This window comes from Pecten maximus, chromosome 5 (assembly GCF_902652985.1).
Source record: "Pecten maximus chromosome 5, xPecMax1.1, whole genome shotgun sequence".
NCBI lineage: Eukaryota > Metazoa > Mollusca > Bivalvia > Pectinida > Pectinidae > Pecten > Pecten maximus.
The window spans coordinates 16,843,863-16,865,696 of record NC_047019.1 but is presented as its reverse complement, the minus strand read 5'-3'; the positions used below and the strand labels follow the sequence as shown (position 1 = coordinate 16,865,696).

The following is a 21,834-nucleotide window of genomic DNA, read 5'->3' as shown; positions in this document are numbered from 1 at the left end:
ATGTGTGTTGATCAGCGTGTATGGTGATACAGGTATGGTGATACAGGTATGGTGATACAGATATGGTGATACAGGTATGGTGATACTGATATGGTGATACAGGTATCGTGATACAGGTATGGTGATGCAGGTATGGTGATACAGGTATGGTGATACAGGTATGGTGATACCGATATGGTGATGCAGATATGGTGATACAGGTATCGTGATACAGGTATGGTGATACAGGTATGGTGATACAGGTATGGTGATACAGATATGGTGATACAGATATGGTGATACAGGTATGGTGATACAGGTATGGTGATACAAGTATGGTGATACAGGTATGGTGATACAGATATGGTGATACAGATATGGTGATACAGGTATGGTGATACAGGTATGGTGATACCGATATGGTGATGCAGATATGGTGATACAGGTATCGTGATACAGGTATGGTGATACAGGTATGGTGATACAGATATGGTGATACAGGTATGGTGATACTGATATGGTGATGCAGATATGGTGATACAGGTATGGTGATACAGGTATGGTGATACAGATATGGTGATACAGGTATGGTGATACAGATATGGTGATACAGGTATGGTGATACAGGTATGGTGATACAAGTATGGTGATACAGGTATGGTGATACAGATATGGTGATAGATATGGTGATACAGATATGGTGATACAGGTATGGTGATACAGATATGGTGATACAGGTATGGTGATACAGGTATGGTGATACCGATATGGTGATACAGGTATGGTGATACAGGTATGGTGATACAGATATGGTGATACAGGTATGGTGATACAAATATGGTGATACCGATATGGTGATACAGGTATCACTTAACAGTCAGGAAAACCAATCAACACAATGATTTGAAATTCCACAAGAACATATATGTCTAAACATTTACCTGGTCGAAAGCACATCAAAATATTCACAGGACAGAAATTAATTGTACCCCCACAAGCTATATTATGATAAACAGCTGTTTAATTTAGAGTTTTTTCTTAATGTAGGCTTATATGTATACGGGCAATTTAGATCTGTTGGGAGGAGTGTATAATACAATGCAAGCCAGCAGAGATCACTAAAATACCTTCAGTAGATTATAGTTATTTTATTTACATCGTCACCTTAAGCTTCCAAAGAGCAAAATGGCTCCATTATGTTGTACCAAATTCATCATTATGGCCTAATGCTTTTAAAAGCCATGTTTTAGTAATAACCTACATATTGCTCACGTGTCACCTGACCAATTTGGGTTTCAAGTCAGTAGTGTTTATGCTGGAATATAAACATTCCTAAAAGTGGTGACAGCAGTGATGGCCTTGGTCATAAAAAAACATATTGCTATATTATCACGTGTTGCCATGGTAACCGATATTAAATCTTTGTTCCATACACAGATCTTGACGAGACCTTATAATATGGCAGTACATTATAGAGTTTTGTAGATGTGTTCAGAATGTTTTAAGTTTATAGGCAAAAGATGATCAACTATGACAAAAATGTCAGGTAAATTAAGCCATCCTTAGTGATACGACTGTAAACAGTCCAAACTAGTCGGCCATTGTAATTCAGCAGACTTAAAACAAGAGGCCCAATGGGCCTGCATCGTTCACCTGATGTTCACTTGTTTGATGAACATGCATATAGGCCTTTGAAGAACTGATTCTATAAGGCCTTTCAGTTAATCAGAAGAAGTCCTTTGAATAAATTTGACCCCAGTGACCTTGATTGAACATATACCTCAAGGTCATTTCTTTTCGCAAACTTTGTGGGGCTCCATCCCAGAAGCCACCACCCAAGTACCAGGATTATAAGCCATTTGGTTTTATGAGAAGGTTTTTTAAAAGAAAATTTTGCGTCGGATGGACTCCGCACCACTGCATGCATATATGCTCTTCTGGCCTTTTGAGCCTAGTGAGCTAAATATGAAGGAAACTATGTATGTTTGAAACTTTCAAGACTCAGACCAATATATCGAATCTCCTCTTAAGTAACTTGACACGTAATAACAATGCTTACACATTCAAAGTTTTTCTTTCTTTTACCATGTATATGGACCAACTGGATTTATAAAATCATGAATAAGATGTTTTAGAGATTCTTTTTGTTTCCATCAATTAGAGTCAAATCAGATTCTTCCTCTGAAATATATAGGGATCGAGAGTTTGAATTGAAACAGAATTGTCAAGGTTGGTCAACTCCTGTGCTAATTACATTGGGAAGGTGTTACCCATATTTCTACACTTTGGGAAAATTTGACTTTTTAGCAAAGGGGAAATGGGCTGTTCACTATATAAGTACAGATATACTTATGTAATCTATCGTCAGGCTATCTACTCTGCTGAATGGAACTGATTGGGATATAATGAAATTTAAATTGCATTTGTAAATTGAATTTAAATATTTTCATCTCCCCTGCATTCAATATAAACAAGACCATGGTTCTATATAATGAACCCACTTCACTCACCTGCATTCAATATAAACAATACCATGGTTCTATATAATGAACTTGATCGCTGATGTTCAGAGATAGAGTTTTATCACACCAGTAAAAAAGCAAGGCTAAATTTGTTGGTATAGATTTCAAATGTGAACAACAATTAATATTTAAATGTCTATACAATGTATTTCGAATTCTGTAACCATGATATAAATATCACATGAAAATATTTCGCAATTACCATATACATTTGTATTATGCAATCTAAGTCAGTCGTACAGATCTAGATCACAGGAGTTTGGGGAGGGAAGGGTTAAATCACCAGTAGCTTCTTGAATACCAAAAACTATTGTTTTGATCACAGGAATACATTTTGCAATTTTGTACTATAAGATTATATTTTATCCTTATTCATCTTTTCATGATATCGATCACAGCCAAATATTTGGAATATCTGTGCGATAATTATTAAACCATATATTTACCGTAGTACATACCTGAAGGCTATGGTCTTTATTAAAATCTATTATTAGAATGGTAGTATGTATATATACATCCTATACTTGAATAGTGAAAACTACATGTAGATCACGTGAAAGATATTTCAAAATTGTGTATAATATTGTACTATAATTACAACTATATATACCTGTTTTAGCTTGATATATCTTAATATACATAATCGAAAATTCACAAATATATTTACTTTAGTACATACCTGTAGTCTTTGGTCAATATTTAAATTCTATCATTAGAATTTTGTACCTGTTAATATAACTCCCTGTCCATATATACATCCTATACCTCACATCCCTCGCACTCTTCAGTCTCCGAACACCCCTGACCAATTTTAACTGTGACGCATGCGTAGCATTGCCACTCATCAATAGCCATATGGCCTATGTGTGGGAGTGTGTAAGTACCCAACTAGAAAATATTGTTGGGTGTCGTGGATCTAGTTGCTATTGATATCACAGACAAACATTGTATGTCTGCCTCTAGGGTAGGTTCTATTTATAGATACAGCATGATGTCCACTTCTAGTCAGATTTTAAGATTACAAATTTAAAAGTCAATATATTCCAACAAGAGAAGCGTGTGTATGACATTTACAGAGGTGTATAGTATATACTAATACCTATATATATAGCTCTACAAAATCTCAATCACCAATCTGGACATCATTATGTATTGATACAGAAAGATTACCCATAATGAAAAATATCCTGTTACCTGCTTATAGAGCTGTATTTATATTTGCTCAGCATTTTCCAATTGACACTATGTTAAGAGGCAGTAAATGTTGCCACCAAACACCTATATTAACATTTGCTCTGCATTTCCCCATTTATACAATGCTAAGAGGCAGTTGCAACCATACGCCTATAACACCCAGTGCCTCAGGCTATAACACCCCGTGGGTCATGTGACATTAAAAAGGCAGGTTTTTTCGTGTTGGTTTAGTTTTTTTCAATGTTAAAGAAAATGGTAAGAAAATGTAAATATAATTAGTATTGAACAGCCCTCACAGTTCATTGCTTAAATAACACCAGTGGGTCCCAATGTAACATCAAAAAAAGAAGGTGGTAATGTTTTGGTGGTTCAGATTATTTCAAAATTGGTGAAAAATGGAAAGGCAATGTTAATATAAGTATTTAACAGTGGTTTTAATGTTATTATAGTCGATATGGCAGCAAGATGTATGGGGGCAAATGTAGCACGGGAACCCGTTATGATTCCCATGGTTTTCGCCCATCATACATCTTAAGCTTGCTGCCATATCGACTATAACAACATTAATATTACAGCCACGGTTCATATTGCTTAAACAAAAGGCACTCATACAAGTGATCTAAACTTCTCATTATCTAAGGATAAAGACTACAGTCTAAAGGGAATTTCTCGCCAGCCTTAATGAGCTAGGTAAAATTTGGTCGCAAAATCAAAAGTCCCTTTCTGCCCTGGAAAGCAACCAGAAGACAGGGACCAGTTTCATCAATATTCCTTAACTCAAATATTTCCATATGGAAGGATTACAGAGGTTAAGGAAAAGGTCTTTTATGATTTTCCATGTGGAATATTTTAAGTTAAGGAATTTTCTTAAGTTAATTTGAATGTTGAAACCTTCAAACAGGGCCTGGTTCTTTGGCTCTGAGGAAATTCTGTCTTTTCGATCAGTCTCCTATATGACTTACACATGGAGAGGTCACTGGTACAAGTTAATCTGTGATAACCCTATATCTGCCAGTGCTAGGGAACTCGAGCTATAGATCTACATGTACATAAGCGGGCATCCTACATGTCAGGAACATGAGCGACTAAATTAAGAAGAAAGATTAGACAAGCAGGGATGTACAAATAGGATTTGAAAGTTTGATAACACTTATTATGGGAGATAGTCCGGGAGATCCCAGTACTAGTGTTGATGGGAGAGAGTCCCAGTACTAGTAGTGCTAATGGGAGATAGTCCCAGTAGTAGTGTTAATGGGAGATAGTCCCAGTACTAGTGTTAATGGGAGATAGTCCCAGTACTAGTGTTAATGGGAGATTGTCCCAGTACTAGTGTTGATGGGAGAGAGTCCCAGTACTAGTAGTGCTAATGGGAGATAGTCCCAGTACTAGTGTTAATGGGAGATTGTCCCAGTACTAGTGTTAATGGGAGATAGTCCCAGTACTAGTGTTAATGGGAGATAGTCCCAGTACTAGTGTTAATGGGAGATTGTCCCAATACTAGTGTTAATGGGAGATTGTCCCAGTACTAGTGTTAATGGGAGATAGTCCCAGTACTAATGTTAATGGGAGATTGTCCCAGTACTAGTGTTAATGGGAGATGGTCCCAGTACTAGAGTTAATGGGAGATTGTCCCAGTACTAGTGTTACTGGGAGATAGTCCCAGTACTAGTGTTGATGGGAGATTGTCCCAATACTAGTGTTAATGGGGGATAGTCCCAGTACTAGTGTTAATGGGAGACAGTCCCAGTACTAGTGTTAATGGGAGATAGTCCCAGTACTAGTGTTAATGGGAGATAGTCCCAGTACTAGTGTTAATGGGAGATTGTCCCAGTACTAGTGTTAATGGGAGATTGTCCCAGTACTAGTGTTAATGGGAAATTGTCCCAGTACTAGTGTTAATGGGAGATTGTCCCAGTACTAGTGTTAATGGGATTTTGTCCTACAGTTAATGATAGTTATAGTGTTAATGGGAAAAGTGTACAGTGAATGGAGAATCCCAGTAATAATGGAGGCCTGTTAGTGTAATTGTCAATAGTACAATTCCCAATATGATTAATGGGAATCATTATGTAATAACATCCAGTATATTAAGGTAATAGTACACAGTATATGTCTGGCTGAATCCAACATTAATGGAGGTAGTAGTACTGTGTTAATGGAGACACTCAGCATATGAATAGAGTCCCGTAATGAATGGAATTAGTATGGTTAAGGTGAATAACCAGTCATGTGTTTGGGATCACCAGATCTAGTTTCAACTGGGAGAAGTCGTATAGGTGTACCCAGAATCTGATTTTAATGAATTTAGTTACTAGTGTTAATGGGAGATTGTCCCAGTACTAGTGTTAATGGGAGATTGTCCCAGTACTAGTGTTAATGGGAGATTGTCCCAGTACTGGTGTTAATGGGAGATTGTCCCAGTACTGGTGTTAATGGGAGATTGTCCCAGTACTGGTGTTAATGGGAGATTGTCCCAGTACTAGTGTTAATGGGAGATTGTCCCAGTACTGGTGTTAATGGGAGATTGTCCCAGTACTAGTGTTAATGGGAGATTGTCCCAGTACTAGTGTTAATGGGAGATTGTCCCAGTACTAGTGTTAATGGGAGATTGTCCCAGTACTAGTGTTAATGGGAGATTGTCCCAGTACAAGTGTTAATGGGAGATTGTCCCAGTACTAGTGTTAATGGGAGATAGTCCCAGTACTAGTGTTAATAGGAGATTGTCCCAGTATTAGTGTTAATGGGAGATTGTCCCAGTACTAGCTAGTGTTAATGGGAGATTGTCCCAGTACTAGTGTTAATGGGAGATTGTCCCAGTACTAGCTATATATAGTGTTAATGGGAGATTGTCCCAGTACTAGTGTTAATGGGGGATATATCACCTTTTGTGTTTTATATTGCTCAGATGCTGTAACAATTCCCTTACTATACATCTAGCTTCAAAATTGTTCAAAGACAAATTTTCAAATGAATTATTGGGATATTTGATCTTAAAACTATGACACAAGTATATGTAAGTAAAATGTTACAAAGATCTGGCATGAAAACAAATAATGGAGGTATTGTGTACTTTTCAATATACACTTAAGGCCCATATGATATAGTAATGATTATGAAATTAGGATTAAAGGTATATATAACATTGTGTGTTCTGCTGATCACTAACATTCTGTCAACACCTGTAGAGAACTGTAATAGGACACTAGAATTCTGAATAATTTAAATGAAACTAACAATTAGTTATTCATGTGAATAAAAAACCATGTCATGGCATGTTGGGTAATCAACAAAAGACTTCTATTTTCCTTTGGAGTATTCACGATGTCACCCCAAATTCCATATATTAATCAATATATCTTTACACGAGAGGCCAAAAATAACTTAACGTGAGTTTGAATACAACTAAAATGTATAATATACCCATTGTTTTTTTTGTTGTTGTTGTGATTAGACAGGGAAAAAAAGCAAGCTTCTCTTGAACATATACTATGTAATATACAGTATATGCCAAGATTTATATACCGTAAGTGAACAAAAACTATGTTAGAACATTATTATAACAAACTTATATTACTGTATTTATTTCAAATTAGTATATATCATATTTTTTCACAGATTACCTAGTGTAAAAGTTTAGTACCATATTTATCCTCAAACAGGCCTTTTCCCCTGATCATGAGGTGTAAAAAGTTAAGCAATTAAGTTGGGATCGACTCGGCCTATAATTAACCATGTTTATATTAACTCAATTATATTTTAAATTGGTGAGTCTCCAAAAATGAAGAAGACAGCTTATTTGCAGATATATAGAGTATTCTCTTCTAGTATATAGATCACAAAATGTCAAAAACATCAACATGTAAATACAGCATTCTCTTAAAGTATAGATTACAAACTGTCAAAAGGATTAAACATGTGAATAATTCATTTATATTCATATATATGTATGACTGTTTGATTCTAGGACATGTTTCATCTCAGTAAATGAAACATGTAGGCAAACGGCAACAGGAGATGTGTATACATGTACATGTATATCTATAATATCATTCTTGGAAACCTTTTTCATGTATACACTATATATATATATGTAAACTGTGTGCATAAATTCAAGAATATTTACCATTTACGTTTTTTATAACTTGCCAGCTGCAGTAACAAGTCAGACACCTTTGATGTATAAAATGACCTACCGAGTTGAAGCTGTTCAATCACGTAAGAAATAATCAAACGGCTTACCTGTTTCCATGGTTTTATTAACTATGTTGTCAATATTTTCAAAATCAATATATGAGCGAAAATTGCAAATGTGACAGATAGAAGAAAAGGAACGGTAGACACATGTTGATTGTACACAGTCATGGAATTTGTAACAACAATTTTTTGTTATATATATACGTAGAGTGTATACTGAAGATTTTAATTACCAGGTATAAATACTGGTCACAATTGATTTCCTTTAGGTTAATTGTTACATGTAGACACATAAATGTATATAAACATTGTATAACATACGACTGGTAAAATTAAAGTGTGACTTGAGTTACCAAGGTAGAGAATATCAATTAATACTGAAACACCTCAGGACATTATCTTTGTCACTTTCTCACTAAAGACAAGGTTATATTTCTTCCATTACATATAATTTGCAAACATTTATATACATACAAACCAGACCAGTACCCCACCCCTACTAGACTGTATACCAGACCAGTACCCCACCCCTACCAGACTGTATCCCAGACCAGTACCCCACCCCTACTAGACTTTATACCAGACCAGTACCCCACCCATACTACACTGTATACCAGACCAGTACCCCACCCCTACTACACTGTATACCAGACCAGTACCCCACCCCTACCAGACTGTATACCAGACCAGTACCCCACCCCTACTACACTGTATACCAGACCAGTACCCCACCCCTACTAGACTGTATACCAGACCAGTACCCCATCCCTACCAGACTGTATACCAGACCAGTACCCCACCCCTACTACACTGTATACCAGACCAGTACCCCACCCGTACTACACTGTATACCAGACCAGTACCCCACCCCTACTACACTGTATACCAGACCAGTACCCCACCCCTACTACACTGTATACCAGACCAGTACCCCACCCCTACTACACTGTATACCAGACCAGTACCCCATCCCTACCAGACTGTATACCAGACCAGTACCCCACCCCTACTACACTGTATACCAGACCAGTACCCCACCCCTACTAGACTGTATACCAGACCAGTACCCCACCCCTACCAGACTGTATCCCAGACCAGTACCCCACCCCTACCAGACTGTATCCCAGACCAGTACCCCACCCCTACCAGACTGTATACCAGACCAGTACCCCACCCCTACTACACTGTATACCAGACCAGTACCCCACCCCTACTACACTGTATACCAGACCAGTACCCCACCCCTACTAGACTGTATACCAGACCAGTACCCCACCCGTACTACACTGTATACCAGACCAGTACCCCACCCGTACTACACTGTATACCAGACCAGTACCCCACCCCTACTACACTGTATACCAGACCAGTACCCCACCCCTAGCTACTAGACTGTATACCAGACCAGTACCCCACCCCTACTACACTGTATACCAGACCAGTACCCCACCCCTACTACACTGTATAAAAGACCAGTACCCCACCCCTACTAGACTGTATACCAGACCAGTACCCCACCCCTACTACACTGTATACCAGACCAGTACCCCACCCCTACTACACTGTATACCAGACCAGTACCCCCACCCCTACTACACTGTATACCAGACCAGTACCCCACCCCTACTACACTGTATACCAGACCAGTACCCCACCCCTACTACACTGTATACCAGACCAGTACCCCACCCCTACTAGACTTTATACCAGACCAGTACCCCACCCCTACTACACTGTATACCAGACCAGTACCCCACCCCTACTACACTGTATACCAGACCAGTACCCCACCCCTAGCTACTAGACTGTATACCAGACCAGTACCCCACCCCTACTACACTGTATACCAGACCAGTACCCCACCCCTACTACACTGTATACCAGACCAGTACCCCACCCCTACTAGACTGTATACCAGACCAGTACCCCACCCCTACTAGACTGTATACCAGACCAGTACCACACCCCTACTAGACTGTATACCAGACCAGTACCACACCCCTACTACACTGTATACCAGACCAGTACCCCACCCCTAGCTACTAGACTGTATACCAGACCAGTACCCCACCCCTACTACTAGACTGTATACCAGACCAGTACCCCACCCCTAGCTACTAGACTGTATACCAGACCAGTACCCCACCCCTACTACACTGTATACCAGACCAGTACCCCACCCCTACTACACTGTATACCAGACCAGTACCCCACCCCTACTAGACTGTATACCAGACCAGTACCCCACCCCTACTAGACTGTATACCAGACCAGTACCCCATCCCTACTACACTGTATACCAGACCAGTACCCCACCCCTACTACACTGTATACCAGACCAGTACCCCACCCCTACTACACTGTATACCAGACCAGTACCCCACCCCTACTAGACTTTATACCAGACCAGTACCCCACCCCTACCAGACTGTATACCAGACCAGTACCCCACCCCTACTACACTGTATACCAGACCAGTACCCCACCCCTACTAGACTGTATACCAGACCAGTACCCCACCCGTACTACACTGTATACCAGACCAGTACCCCACCCCTACTACACTGTATACCAGACCAGTACCCCACCCCTACTAGACTGTATACCAGACCAGTACCCCACCCGTACTACACTGTATACCAGACCAGTACCCCACCCGTACTACACTGTATACCAGACCAGTACCCCACCCCTACTACACTGTATACCAGACCAGTACCCCACCCCTACTAGACTGTATACCAGACCAGTACCCCACCCCTACTACACTGTATACCAGACCAGTACCCCACCCCTACTAGACTGTATACCAGACCAGTACCCCACCCCTACTACACTGTATACCAGACCAGTACCCCACCCCTACTACACTGTATACCAGACCAGTACCCCACCCCTACTAGACTGTATACCAGACCAGTACCCCATCCCCTACTACACTGTATACCAGACCAGTACCCCACCCCTACTACACTGTATACCAGACCAGTACCCCACCCCTACCAGACTGTATACCAGACCAGTACCCCACCCCTACTAGAGAATAAATCCTTTTCATCATTGCCAAAGTTTAACCATCAAAGTAATTTGTATGGAGGAGATTGTGTTCAACCTTCCTTTTGAGAAACCTCATGAAATACCTCAAAATTAGAAGAACCTCAGATTATATATCCCTGTGTGTGGTCTTGAAAATGGTATATCATGCAGTTATTCAAACCAACAGTATAGCTATCCATTCCAGCATAATTATATAAAGAGGTCTATTACCATAATACTAAATTTGCAGCAGTGTTTGACAGTTGGTCAGCTTAAAATCGAAACACAACATTAATTAGGGTCAGAGATTTTTCAAACCACTTATAATTAATTACCCTCAAAGTAACCAAGTGATGGCCTCCCTTCATTATTTCATTAGAACTGCCCGATCTTTTTAACCTCAGGTGGGACCTCAACTAGCTCTTTGAAACAGACTGATTAATTTACGTCGATACAGCGCTGTGTGTTAGTCGATGACCAACTATAACTGTTCCTGCAATCAAGCCGTTTATCACACAGTTTCCAATTGATAAAAGTGCTTCTAGAATTATCCTGAGATTATTAATATCCACACTGGATCGTCTACAATAAAGATGAAAGCAGAATTTATGATTACAAATTCTGTCTCATTCTGTAATACCAAATTGCATTTGTCTTTAAAGAGTTTTCCCAGGAGATTCATTTCAAGGACAAAAACGATTTTTTTTTTTCATAGAAAGGTTGTAATACATTTTAATAGAAAAATTCAATAACTATAAATTCTATGTATACACAACACAAAAGCCCAAACATAGCTTCTAATGTTGATTATTAACTTTGCTTATACATTTTGTATATGTATGGTTGGTTCTCAATGAATAGAGAAAAGAAAATTGAAATGAACATTAATCAAATACGGAGTGCTATTAAGAAAAGCTATAAAGCTATAGGTTATATAGTGAGGTAAATAACTGAACCATCAACTTCCCTACAGAGGGTATCAATTCATGAGTTTTGTTAAGAAAAATTACACAAAAGCACATGAATGCCTGGTAAACTGGAAAGTCTGTATTCAGTGTTGATAGTTTTAATGTGCTGATATACAGATCATTCCGCAGCTGATATTGAGAAGATAATCAATGTGGACATTCACAGTTATAATGGGACAGTCAAATCAGGATTATTGATAATACACAGTACTCCTCAGGTCATATAGACACTTTCATGACTTGAATTGGTCGATTGATTTTTCTGTCCTCGGGTATATAGTCCAAGTGATATTAGTGTTGAAAGTATGGCTAATGGTTTATAGGTTAGCATGCATGCAAGCCAAGGTACTATAAAGGAAAGGTTGTGTGGCACTACGGTACCACACATACGTCTCCAGGCAATTTCATAAAATATTTATGACAACATGTACTGGTCACGTTTTGATTTGTCCTTTATGGTTTGGCTGAAATTTATGTAAAGTATGGTTGGGCTACTAGATGTGCATTTATACTGTAAAAATCTGTATAATTTGAATACCTTGTGTTGGTAATCTGTACATAAGACAAACCCCATGCTGACAGACAAAGGAATCGTCAGATTGAGGATAGATCAGTGTTCAACGATTGATCAAAATCATTGTTTGTAGCCTCTGGGATATTATTCCACTATTTCAAATTTAGTATGAAAATCTCAACTTTCCTGAATTTTTCATCATAATTTAACAAGCTCAAATTCTCTACCACGTCAGCCTATAAAATGATTTATAGAATCCTATAAAATGATTTATAGAATCCTACAAAATGATTTATAGAATCCTATAAAATCTTTAGAATCCTATAAAATGATCTATAGAATCCTATAAAATGATCTATAGAATCCTATAAAATGATCTATAGAATCCTATAAAATGATCTTTAGAATCCTATAAAATGATTTATAGAATCTTTTAACCCCTTGAGGATGAGACAGCCTGGGATGTTGATGTAACATGATTGTCACGACATCATACAATTGTTGTTATGTCATACATTTGTTGTCATGACGTCATTCAATTGTTGAGAATGTATAAAGAGCATGATAGCTTGTCTCGATCATCCCAAGGGTAAGGTTACTTTACAGATCGATCAATGCTCTAAGCTAATAGTAAGACTTAATTTCCATCGGCCCATAATTCATTACATTTTGTCCTAAATAAACACATACAATTCACAATATGTGTTTTACCAAGAACCATTCAAGAAAAGTGTATACACAATGTTAGGTATACTTTTATCACAGTAACTATCCAGTATAACTTACTGAATCGGTGTCATTATAACGGTATCTGAAGTACTGGTGTCGCCAAATGTAAACAACCTCTTTTGTAAAATGATCTTTATTGAATTATGAGAGTTCCCTTATTGAAATCAGAATCTTATATATGAGATCTAGAACGCACAGACCAGTAGCACCCACATGGTCATATTTTGGTTTATCTTGTTGAACGTCCTTTTAAACAGCCAGGGTCATTTAAGGACGTGCCTGGTTTTCGAGGTGGAGGAAAGCCAGAGAATCCCAGAGAATAACCTAACATTCATGTTCGTTTAAAAACCACCAACCAAAGTTAAGGTCAGTACCAGGCAACAGTCCAACATAAACTTCAAACTCGCAACCCAGAGGTACCTGGTGGATGGCTATAGTGATTAAGTGTCAGGACACCTTAACCACTTGGCCACCATGGCCCTATATAGCTACAATGTGAACATGTGGAAATATTATAGCTCTACTATGTTATTATCATAATTAATAATTCATGTATACATAATTTGCTTTGATTTTTTGGCAGGGTTTAAGTTTAAACTATAGCCTGTAATGATAAATCAATTAACTGATTCAGAAGACTGTTTTGCTTCTTGCTTTCTTGTAATTTGAAAATACTCTTATCTCTCAAATAGATTATCTCTCAAGCTTTTTTACAACATGGAATTAATAATTTCAAACATGTCCAGCAGAGTCATAAGAAAACCTTTATAAGGTTTATATAATTTTCTCTAGTGATCAAAGACTGAACATTCTATCATCCATTATGCACTTTAACTGCCTATTCGGAGACTTTATCTATTTGCTTTTTTTTTGCTAAAAGCTTATTTAATTTATCCTATGATGAATATCCCATTAACTTTCTTGAAACCCTAAAATTCAAAACATTTATATGATCCAGAATCATCCATGCGTCATGTTTAATTCAAATATACACTTATCCTAGAACTTTATTCTCTACACTGCAAATATTATTTTTGTCTGAAAATAGCTGTGCTGTCTAGTTGTATAATCCATAGGCTTTTAGGGACCTCACTGCAATAGAATTATTCCAACCAATATTTGATGTTGATCAGTGTGTACCAGCACCAATCGAAGCAAGCAACATTGTGGTTACAAATTCCCTCGGTCTGCCTATCCCCGTCAATCGAAACAGGCACACACTCATTCGTGGATGCCCATCTTTTTCATTGTGATAGTGTTTGGGCAAGAAATTTGCATGTAAATTGGCAGTATCTACGGCTTCATTTCTCAGAATTTCTGAGGATTTTCTTGGCTACAGTGTATACATGTGGCAATATTCAGCCCCCTATAACAATTCCTATCAGAAATACAAGCATACATTGTGCCATGGGTCGACACTGTTGACACATTAATCAACCAGAAATTATTTCCATCTTTATCACTACATATCTCAATATATTATATGCATACTACGTCTCTTGCAATCCGGCAATTCAGTATATATTGGTCAAAACGTTAAAGACTTCAGAGCAAGGCCTTTAGTGAGATACATATAATCGGGCTTCCTTATGGGGACTTACATATATCTAACAGACCCAAAGGGCTTCCTCAAAAAGGGCTTATAAAATATGTCTGTGATTCATGTCTTTAAAAAGGAATTTTTTCAATCCATGCCTGATTAAATGGGAATCCCTAAAGGAACTTTTCAAAACCCGATTCACTGAAAGGTTGTAAGAACTGGGAGATAAATGAACTTTTTAAACTGTTCTCACATATATTTTTTTCCCTTCACATGATCACAATTACTAGATTATTCAACATGTCGATAGTACATGTAGCTTACAGCTACAGACTTCTTTGTTTCTTTATACAAACTTTGATTTACTAGTTCATCTCTCTGGATTTTGCTGTTATAGTTACTCAGAAGTAAGCCATAAGATCATTTACAACAAGACGCATATAGACATACTACAGTAAACGTGGTTATTTTCTCAGGAGGTTAATTTCGCGATTTTGATATGTAAACAGTACGCGTAGGGGTTATTTTCGCAATCGATCTAAACATTTGTAGTTTGAGATTACGCATATTGATATCCAAATAATACATGCAGGGGAAATTTTGCGATCAAAAGGACTCCGCATAATTAGCGTAAATTTCCACGTTTACAGTATACATTATAGCTCACTTAAATTTTTTGTGGGCGGGGCCACCAATCAGTTTGGGGGTGGGGGTGGGGGTCACCAATCAGTTTGGGGGTGGGGATCACCAATCAGTTTGGGGGTGGGGGTCACCAATCACTTTGGGGGTAGGGGTCACCAATCAGTTTGGGGGTGGGGTCACCAATCAGTTTGGGGGTGGGGGTCACCAATCAGTTTGGGGGTGGGGGTCACCAATCAGTTTTGGGGTGGGGTCACCAATCACTTTGGGGTGGGGGTCACCAATCAGTTTGGAGGTGGGGGTCACCAATCACTTTGAGGGTAGGCAACACCAATCAGTTTGGGGGTGGGGTCACCAATCAGTTTGGGGGTGGGGGTCACCAATCAGTTTGGGGGTGGGGGTCACCAATCACTTTGGGGTGAGGGTCACCAATCACTTTGGGGGTAGGGGTCACCAATCAGTTTGGGGGTGGGGGTTACCAATCACTTTGGGGGTGGGGGTCACCAATAATTTTGGGGTGGAGGACACCAATCAGTTTGGGGGTGGGGGTCACCTATCAGTTTGGGGGTGGGGGTGACCAATCAGTTTGGAGGTCACCAATCAGTTTGGGGGTGGGGTCACCAATCAGTTTGGGGGTGGGGGTCACCAATCATTTTGGGGGTGGGGTTCGCCAAATAGTTTGGGGGTGGAGGACACCAATCAGTTTGGGGGTGGGGGTCACCTATCAGTTTGGGGGTGGGGGTGACCAATCAGTGTTTGGAGGTCACCATTAAGTTTGGGGTTGGGGGTCACCAATCATTTTGGGGGTGGGGGTCACCAATCCCCCCCCCCCCCCCCCCCCCAATTAAACTTACTGGTGATCCATACTCCTAAACTGATAGGTGACCCCTACTCCCATGTAATCATAATAGGCAAAATCGTGTTTGTGTCAACACAAAAAAAAACTATCTTGAAATCTATCTTTAAAGGTCCCAGGTAAATATTGATTTGGCCTCTTTTGCTTTGACAAAAAACTTTAATTGCTCATTAGGGGGTACTGGGTTGACAGTCTGCATGCCCAATCCATTTTCTTTTTATCGTTTTTCATGGATAAAGAACCTACACAATAGTTTCTTGTCTTTTTTGGTTAGAAAAAAGACAACTGATTGACCGATTTAACTGGTTAAAATGCAGAAAACCAACAAAATTGAAAATAGTTTGCAACTTATGCATTTATAATACCGACGTACATTTAGTTACATTATAATATCGAGTTTTAAATATTGTTGGATACTCTGTTTACATGCAGACGTAACAGAATTTTTGAAATAGTTTAAAATCACCGTTCACTCGCACAACTTACGATTTCAACAATTTGGAGGAATTGATGCGTGAAGTGACCCAGTTCTTCACCGCAATCCGCATTAACTTATCAACATGAATGAGTGAGTAAACTTACAGCCGGCGGTAGTACAGCCCGTGTATTTTATATGTAAGTCGGCATTTCAGAAAGCAACACGAGTATCATATATATGTAAGACATAAACAAAATATCTCTCACTTCCGTCTGCTACACACAAAAGTGATATCTTACCTGAACAGCCCTTCAGACGAACATTTCTCCGTATCCCGTATTATCCGCGTTGCGTATCATGCCACCATTATGCGTGTCACATGACCAGTCACTGATGTGGGTTCCTGAGATGGAACCGTCCACCAGTAGGGGGTATTGATTTAATGAGATTGATTTTCTTATAACTTAGGAAAGTATCTCGGTTTTTTCGAATTTCTACGAACATTCAAAACATATGAAAATGTGGTTCGATAACAATTGATAGTAACTTATTATTCGAAGAAGCTTAAATTAAATCATTCTTCAAAAGCGACGTCCCCTTGAAGATGAATCCGTCCTACTTTCTAATTTTTACGGTAGATCATGTGACGACGTGCTTTCGTTTACATTACCGCATGTCTTTATTATTACGTGTTTAGAGTCACGTACTGATCGAGACTAAAAATAGGCTTTAATCCACTGACTTGTCCGAGCTCAAGTAAGAACATTACGTGGTTAACTTTTTATAACCGAATAGATACAGACAGAATTAATTTACTAAAATGAGAAATACATTTGTATAAGCACAGATCGAAAGCCTAATATACAATTTGTAGGTACATTATATGATGAATATAATTTTAAGATACACAAAACAAAACTGCAGCAAAACACATAATGTATTGAAACATAAAGGATTCAATGAAGTAGAAGTATATATAACTGCAAATATATTACCTTACAAATATTATGACGTCTTACACCTGTAAAAACAATTTAAAATTCGACGCCTGCGCGGAATATCGTAGAGTTTCTCTGTTAACAGGTAGGGTAATATAGAACTAAAATATCCAACCTTATCGTCAACATTAGTATTATTTGTCCATTCCTTACTCTCTTAGGTAACTTCCTCACTGAACAACGAGAGGCCTGGCGCATGACACCGTAATGGGACAATTAAATCACGACAACACAGACCGGGCCATTTCTCAGTTTTTTTCAATTAACGATACCCGACACCATGACAATGATAAAGATTTTATTCTCATAAACATATAAAGTGTAGAGAATTACATACATACAAAAGTGTACAGGACATATAATATAATACATGGATACATTTGTTAAGCAAGAGAATATGTTAAATAGTGTTGAGTCGTATACTTATTTGCTTAATTTCGAAAGTGATTTCAATTCATCATCTAGACATAGAATACATTGAAATACTCCAGCTCACCTGAGGTGACATGGTCGGCACTCCAACCGACTGAGTTATATGTTAATAAGTAAACAAATAGATATAAATAAAATAAAAACCGCAACTTGGTACATATATCCGATCAGTATAAGCCGTACAACATGTCATGCAAGAGGCACAATGGTTTTAATCAGAGACATATAGAGAAATGTAAAATTTTAAGGATTGTACCTTATTTTTAAAAAGTAAAATACAGGGGGTGTTGCGATGTTGGTAACTACGCCAGCCGTGGTTGCTACGATAATATAGTTCCATACTACGGACATTTAATTAGCGGTTTCAATTTTTGTCCAACAAACGCGCTAATTAGTGCCTTGACAGTTGTCCCACGTTTTCAGCACGAGATACTAATTAGGATGACGACCACGGGAATGGTCACTGAAGCGACCTTTTCAAAATGGCCGAAATGACGAAAGCATGTGTTAAATGAACTTTAAACAATTTTGTGATATGTTCGATATGGTTACGACTCGGGAACGATACTTTAGCTTTCTCTGGGTAAATTTCAGCTGTTATCAGCAAAATCTACAGCGTTGATACATCATGTAGACGTGAATATTATAACGGTTTGATGTGTTGGTCATACAATGTAAAAATTGCATAAACTATTGCTTTGTATAGTTTTATATAGAGAAAGCAAAGTGAACGTTATCTACCAGAGTCTGATATACCACCAGCCAAATCAGAGCTCTTAACTCTTTTACAATGAGTACACATCATTTTAAGTCCGTGGGTGTAGACTTCACGTCTAGCATCAACGGATGTTTCTCAGAAATCCCGTAATCATCATCATCATCATCATCATCATCATCATCATCATCATCATCATCATCATCGTCGTCGTCGTCGTCGTCGTCGTCGTCGTCCTTTATTTCCTCCGGTAATAGATGTTTGAATGCAAACAAATCGACAAAAGAAAGACAATGAATATATTAAGGTGCCAGTGTGGTAAGTAATATTACAGGAATATATTTCTCCGCCGCGTGAATCAGTCAAAGTGATTGACAGTTACTATATTACAAATAGCAATGCATAGTGCGTACAACAAATCGAGCAAACTCCATCAGGAATTGTCTTTGGACCGCGTCATCTGTGAAGGGGACTCGATCACGTGGTCGTTCCTTATGAGCTGAGATTATTAACATACGAACATTGGTTCCAAATTCGGTTAGAATACCGTTCATAAAGTGTTGTGTTGTTGTAGAGATGAACTTCAGCGATGTCAAAATTCTGTGAGCAGGGTTTCTGTTTGCATACGGGACCTCTTATATTTTCCTTTCTTTCCTCTCTGTTCGATGCTCTTTGTGAGGACCCGGCCGGGGTATTGTGAAGACAGAAAATCCTAATCAATAGCATGAACACAAGGCTCACTTTATATTTGACACACAATGACCAGGTCGGGTAACCCAAGCAATAGACGGTTAATAGGCCTCAGGACTCTTCTAATACTAGATCATTTCCTCCTAATTTGAAACTTTTAGAGTCAAGACATACTGTGGAATCCAAAATTTAAAAACTCAATTTTATTTATAAATTTTGATATTATATTCATAGCTAGGCGTCTACATCTTGTCAGGGCAGATAGTGTAGGACTATTCTGTTTGATTAAAGGGAGGTAACTAATTCTTTTTGATAATATTGTGTAAAAAGTAATGCATTCAAGTAACACTGGAAGTATCCATCGTTACATCTGTCTTCCATCTCTTTGTCAATATAATAAGAAGGGCAAACTTGTATGTGATCCCCACCAAGACAACAGTAGTACATCTATCTGTTCTACTCGACATGTCTGAACAATGGAAAACATTAGACCGGATGCGCTCAATTAGTCTGACAATAATCCGCTACCTGCAGCAAATTATAAAGTGGATAGATAATCAGAACCATTCGAACTGGTGACCATTACTGGTTAATGTCTTTTGGGTGAACGCCAGAACTTAACATTTTATCACAGGGTTTGACACAAATCCCAACCCACAGTCCATATATATATTTATGTATTACCACAGGTGCCTGACTCGTTTTATAAAATAATAACATATAAGAGTACATATGTGTACTCTTATATGTTATTATTTTATAAAACGAGTCAGGCACCTGTGGTATTACTATTACAGGTTTATTTTGTTTAAACGTCATATATCAACAGCCAGGGTCATTTAAGGACGTGCACTAGATTGTCTGCCCCTAGTTGGAAACTTAGAATCAGACATATCCTAGGGATCAAAATCATAAAGCTCAATTTTATTTATAATTTAAATATTCTACCGACAGGGGGCCATGCTCAATTTTATTTATAATTTAAATATTCTACCGACAGGGGGCCAGTCTAGTCTACGGCCAGTGCCAGGCAACTGCCCCAAGTGGGTTTCTTATTACATATACTCATTTGTATGTAGACTATAATACACACACACACACACACACACACACACACACACACACACACTCACCCCCCCCCCCCCCCCCCCCCCCCCCCCCACACACACACACACACACACACATATATATAACTGTATATGGACCGTGGTTTTGAAATTCATGCCAAGTCCCTGTGTTTTTTTTTAAATACAAAATACTCTCTATACAGAAAATCTGTATAAATGTATAATATCTACAGAATGGATAGAACGTATATTGTCTATGGCCTACTTTGACAGAACACTACTGTCTCCTAGAACTACCGAGAGATGTAGCCAATGAGAAGACCAGTATAATATCATGTCTATTGCTGTATGAGTGTAACAGTCTCCCGCTTCTATAGTAAGATGAGTGCTCTACTGTCAATCACATCATCGTATTATTGTTCTTTGTGTTGACCTCTTGTTGGATATAATATAATGTGTTCCTGTTTGAAATACATTATCTTAATTATCTTAATTAACGACAACTCTTGCGTGCACACTGCGTCTCACTAAATGGATAAAATGTACCAACAACAGCAATGCAATTAACAAAAATCGATAAATAAATAAATAGATAAATAAATAAATAAATAAATAATGATTAGCGTCCTAATAAAAATCGCTTATAAGACCGAAAGTTATATAACATTTAGAGGCAGAGCATGCTAGAATTAGTTTGAATAATAATTTACTTCTTCCTTCTTTTGTTGTAAACCCTATATATATATGTATTCCTTAATATTTGTTGTAACATTTTGATCAAATGTCACTTTTCATACAAAAATCAAAGAATTTCAACAAATAGTCATAATTTACACTTACTGCCATGCTTCCTTATCTTTAAGAATGATGAGTCCCAAAACACAAAGGGGTGGATTGCCGATTGTCGAAATTCTGACTATTAGATAACTTGTCAATGCTGTCGTTATAACTAGATAGTATGATGTAGTCGTTCTGATCCACGCCTACTTCGGACCAAATACATCTTACGTCATTATTGCTATGGACTTTTAGCGAAGTCCGTGACCATATAAAATGGATATATGTCAAATCACACATTCTCGGTCAATGAATTAAAATATAAGAAAATGAAACAAAACTTTGAACTTAGTTAATTTCGCTCTCTTTACAAAGATATATTGTACATAGAAAAAAATACAGTATATGCAAAATTCAATATATATATTATATATATATACAGTTTATTAATCAGGAGGACATACTATTCAACCTTGCACAGCTCACGTAAGATTTCGATATTAGTAGTGTTCATCAGCTCTGAACTTGAGATTATTTTTTTTCTATGATTAAATATGAAATTCTTC

General features: G+C 38.1%; 1 protein-coding gene across 1 annotated transcript in view; it reads right to left on the bottom strand.

The window, feature by feature from the left end:
* Nucleotides 1–16,953, bottom strand: part of LOC117327335 (transmembrane protein 45B-like) — a 32,651-nt gene extending 15,698 nt beyond the window's left edge. The window contains exon 1 of the mRNA XM_033884266.1: nt 16,889–16,953. The gene's annotated coding sequence lies outside the window, so the exon portion shown is untranslated. The remainder of the gene's footprint in view (nt 1–16,888) is intronic.
* Nucleotides 16,954–21,834: the final 4,881 nt, after the last annotated feature.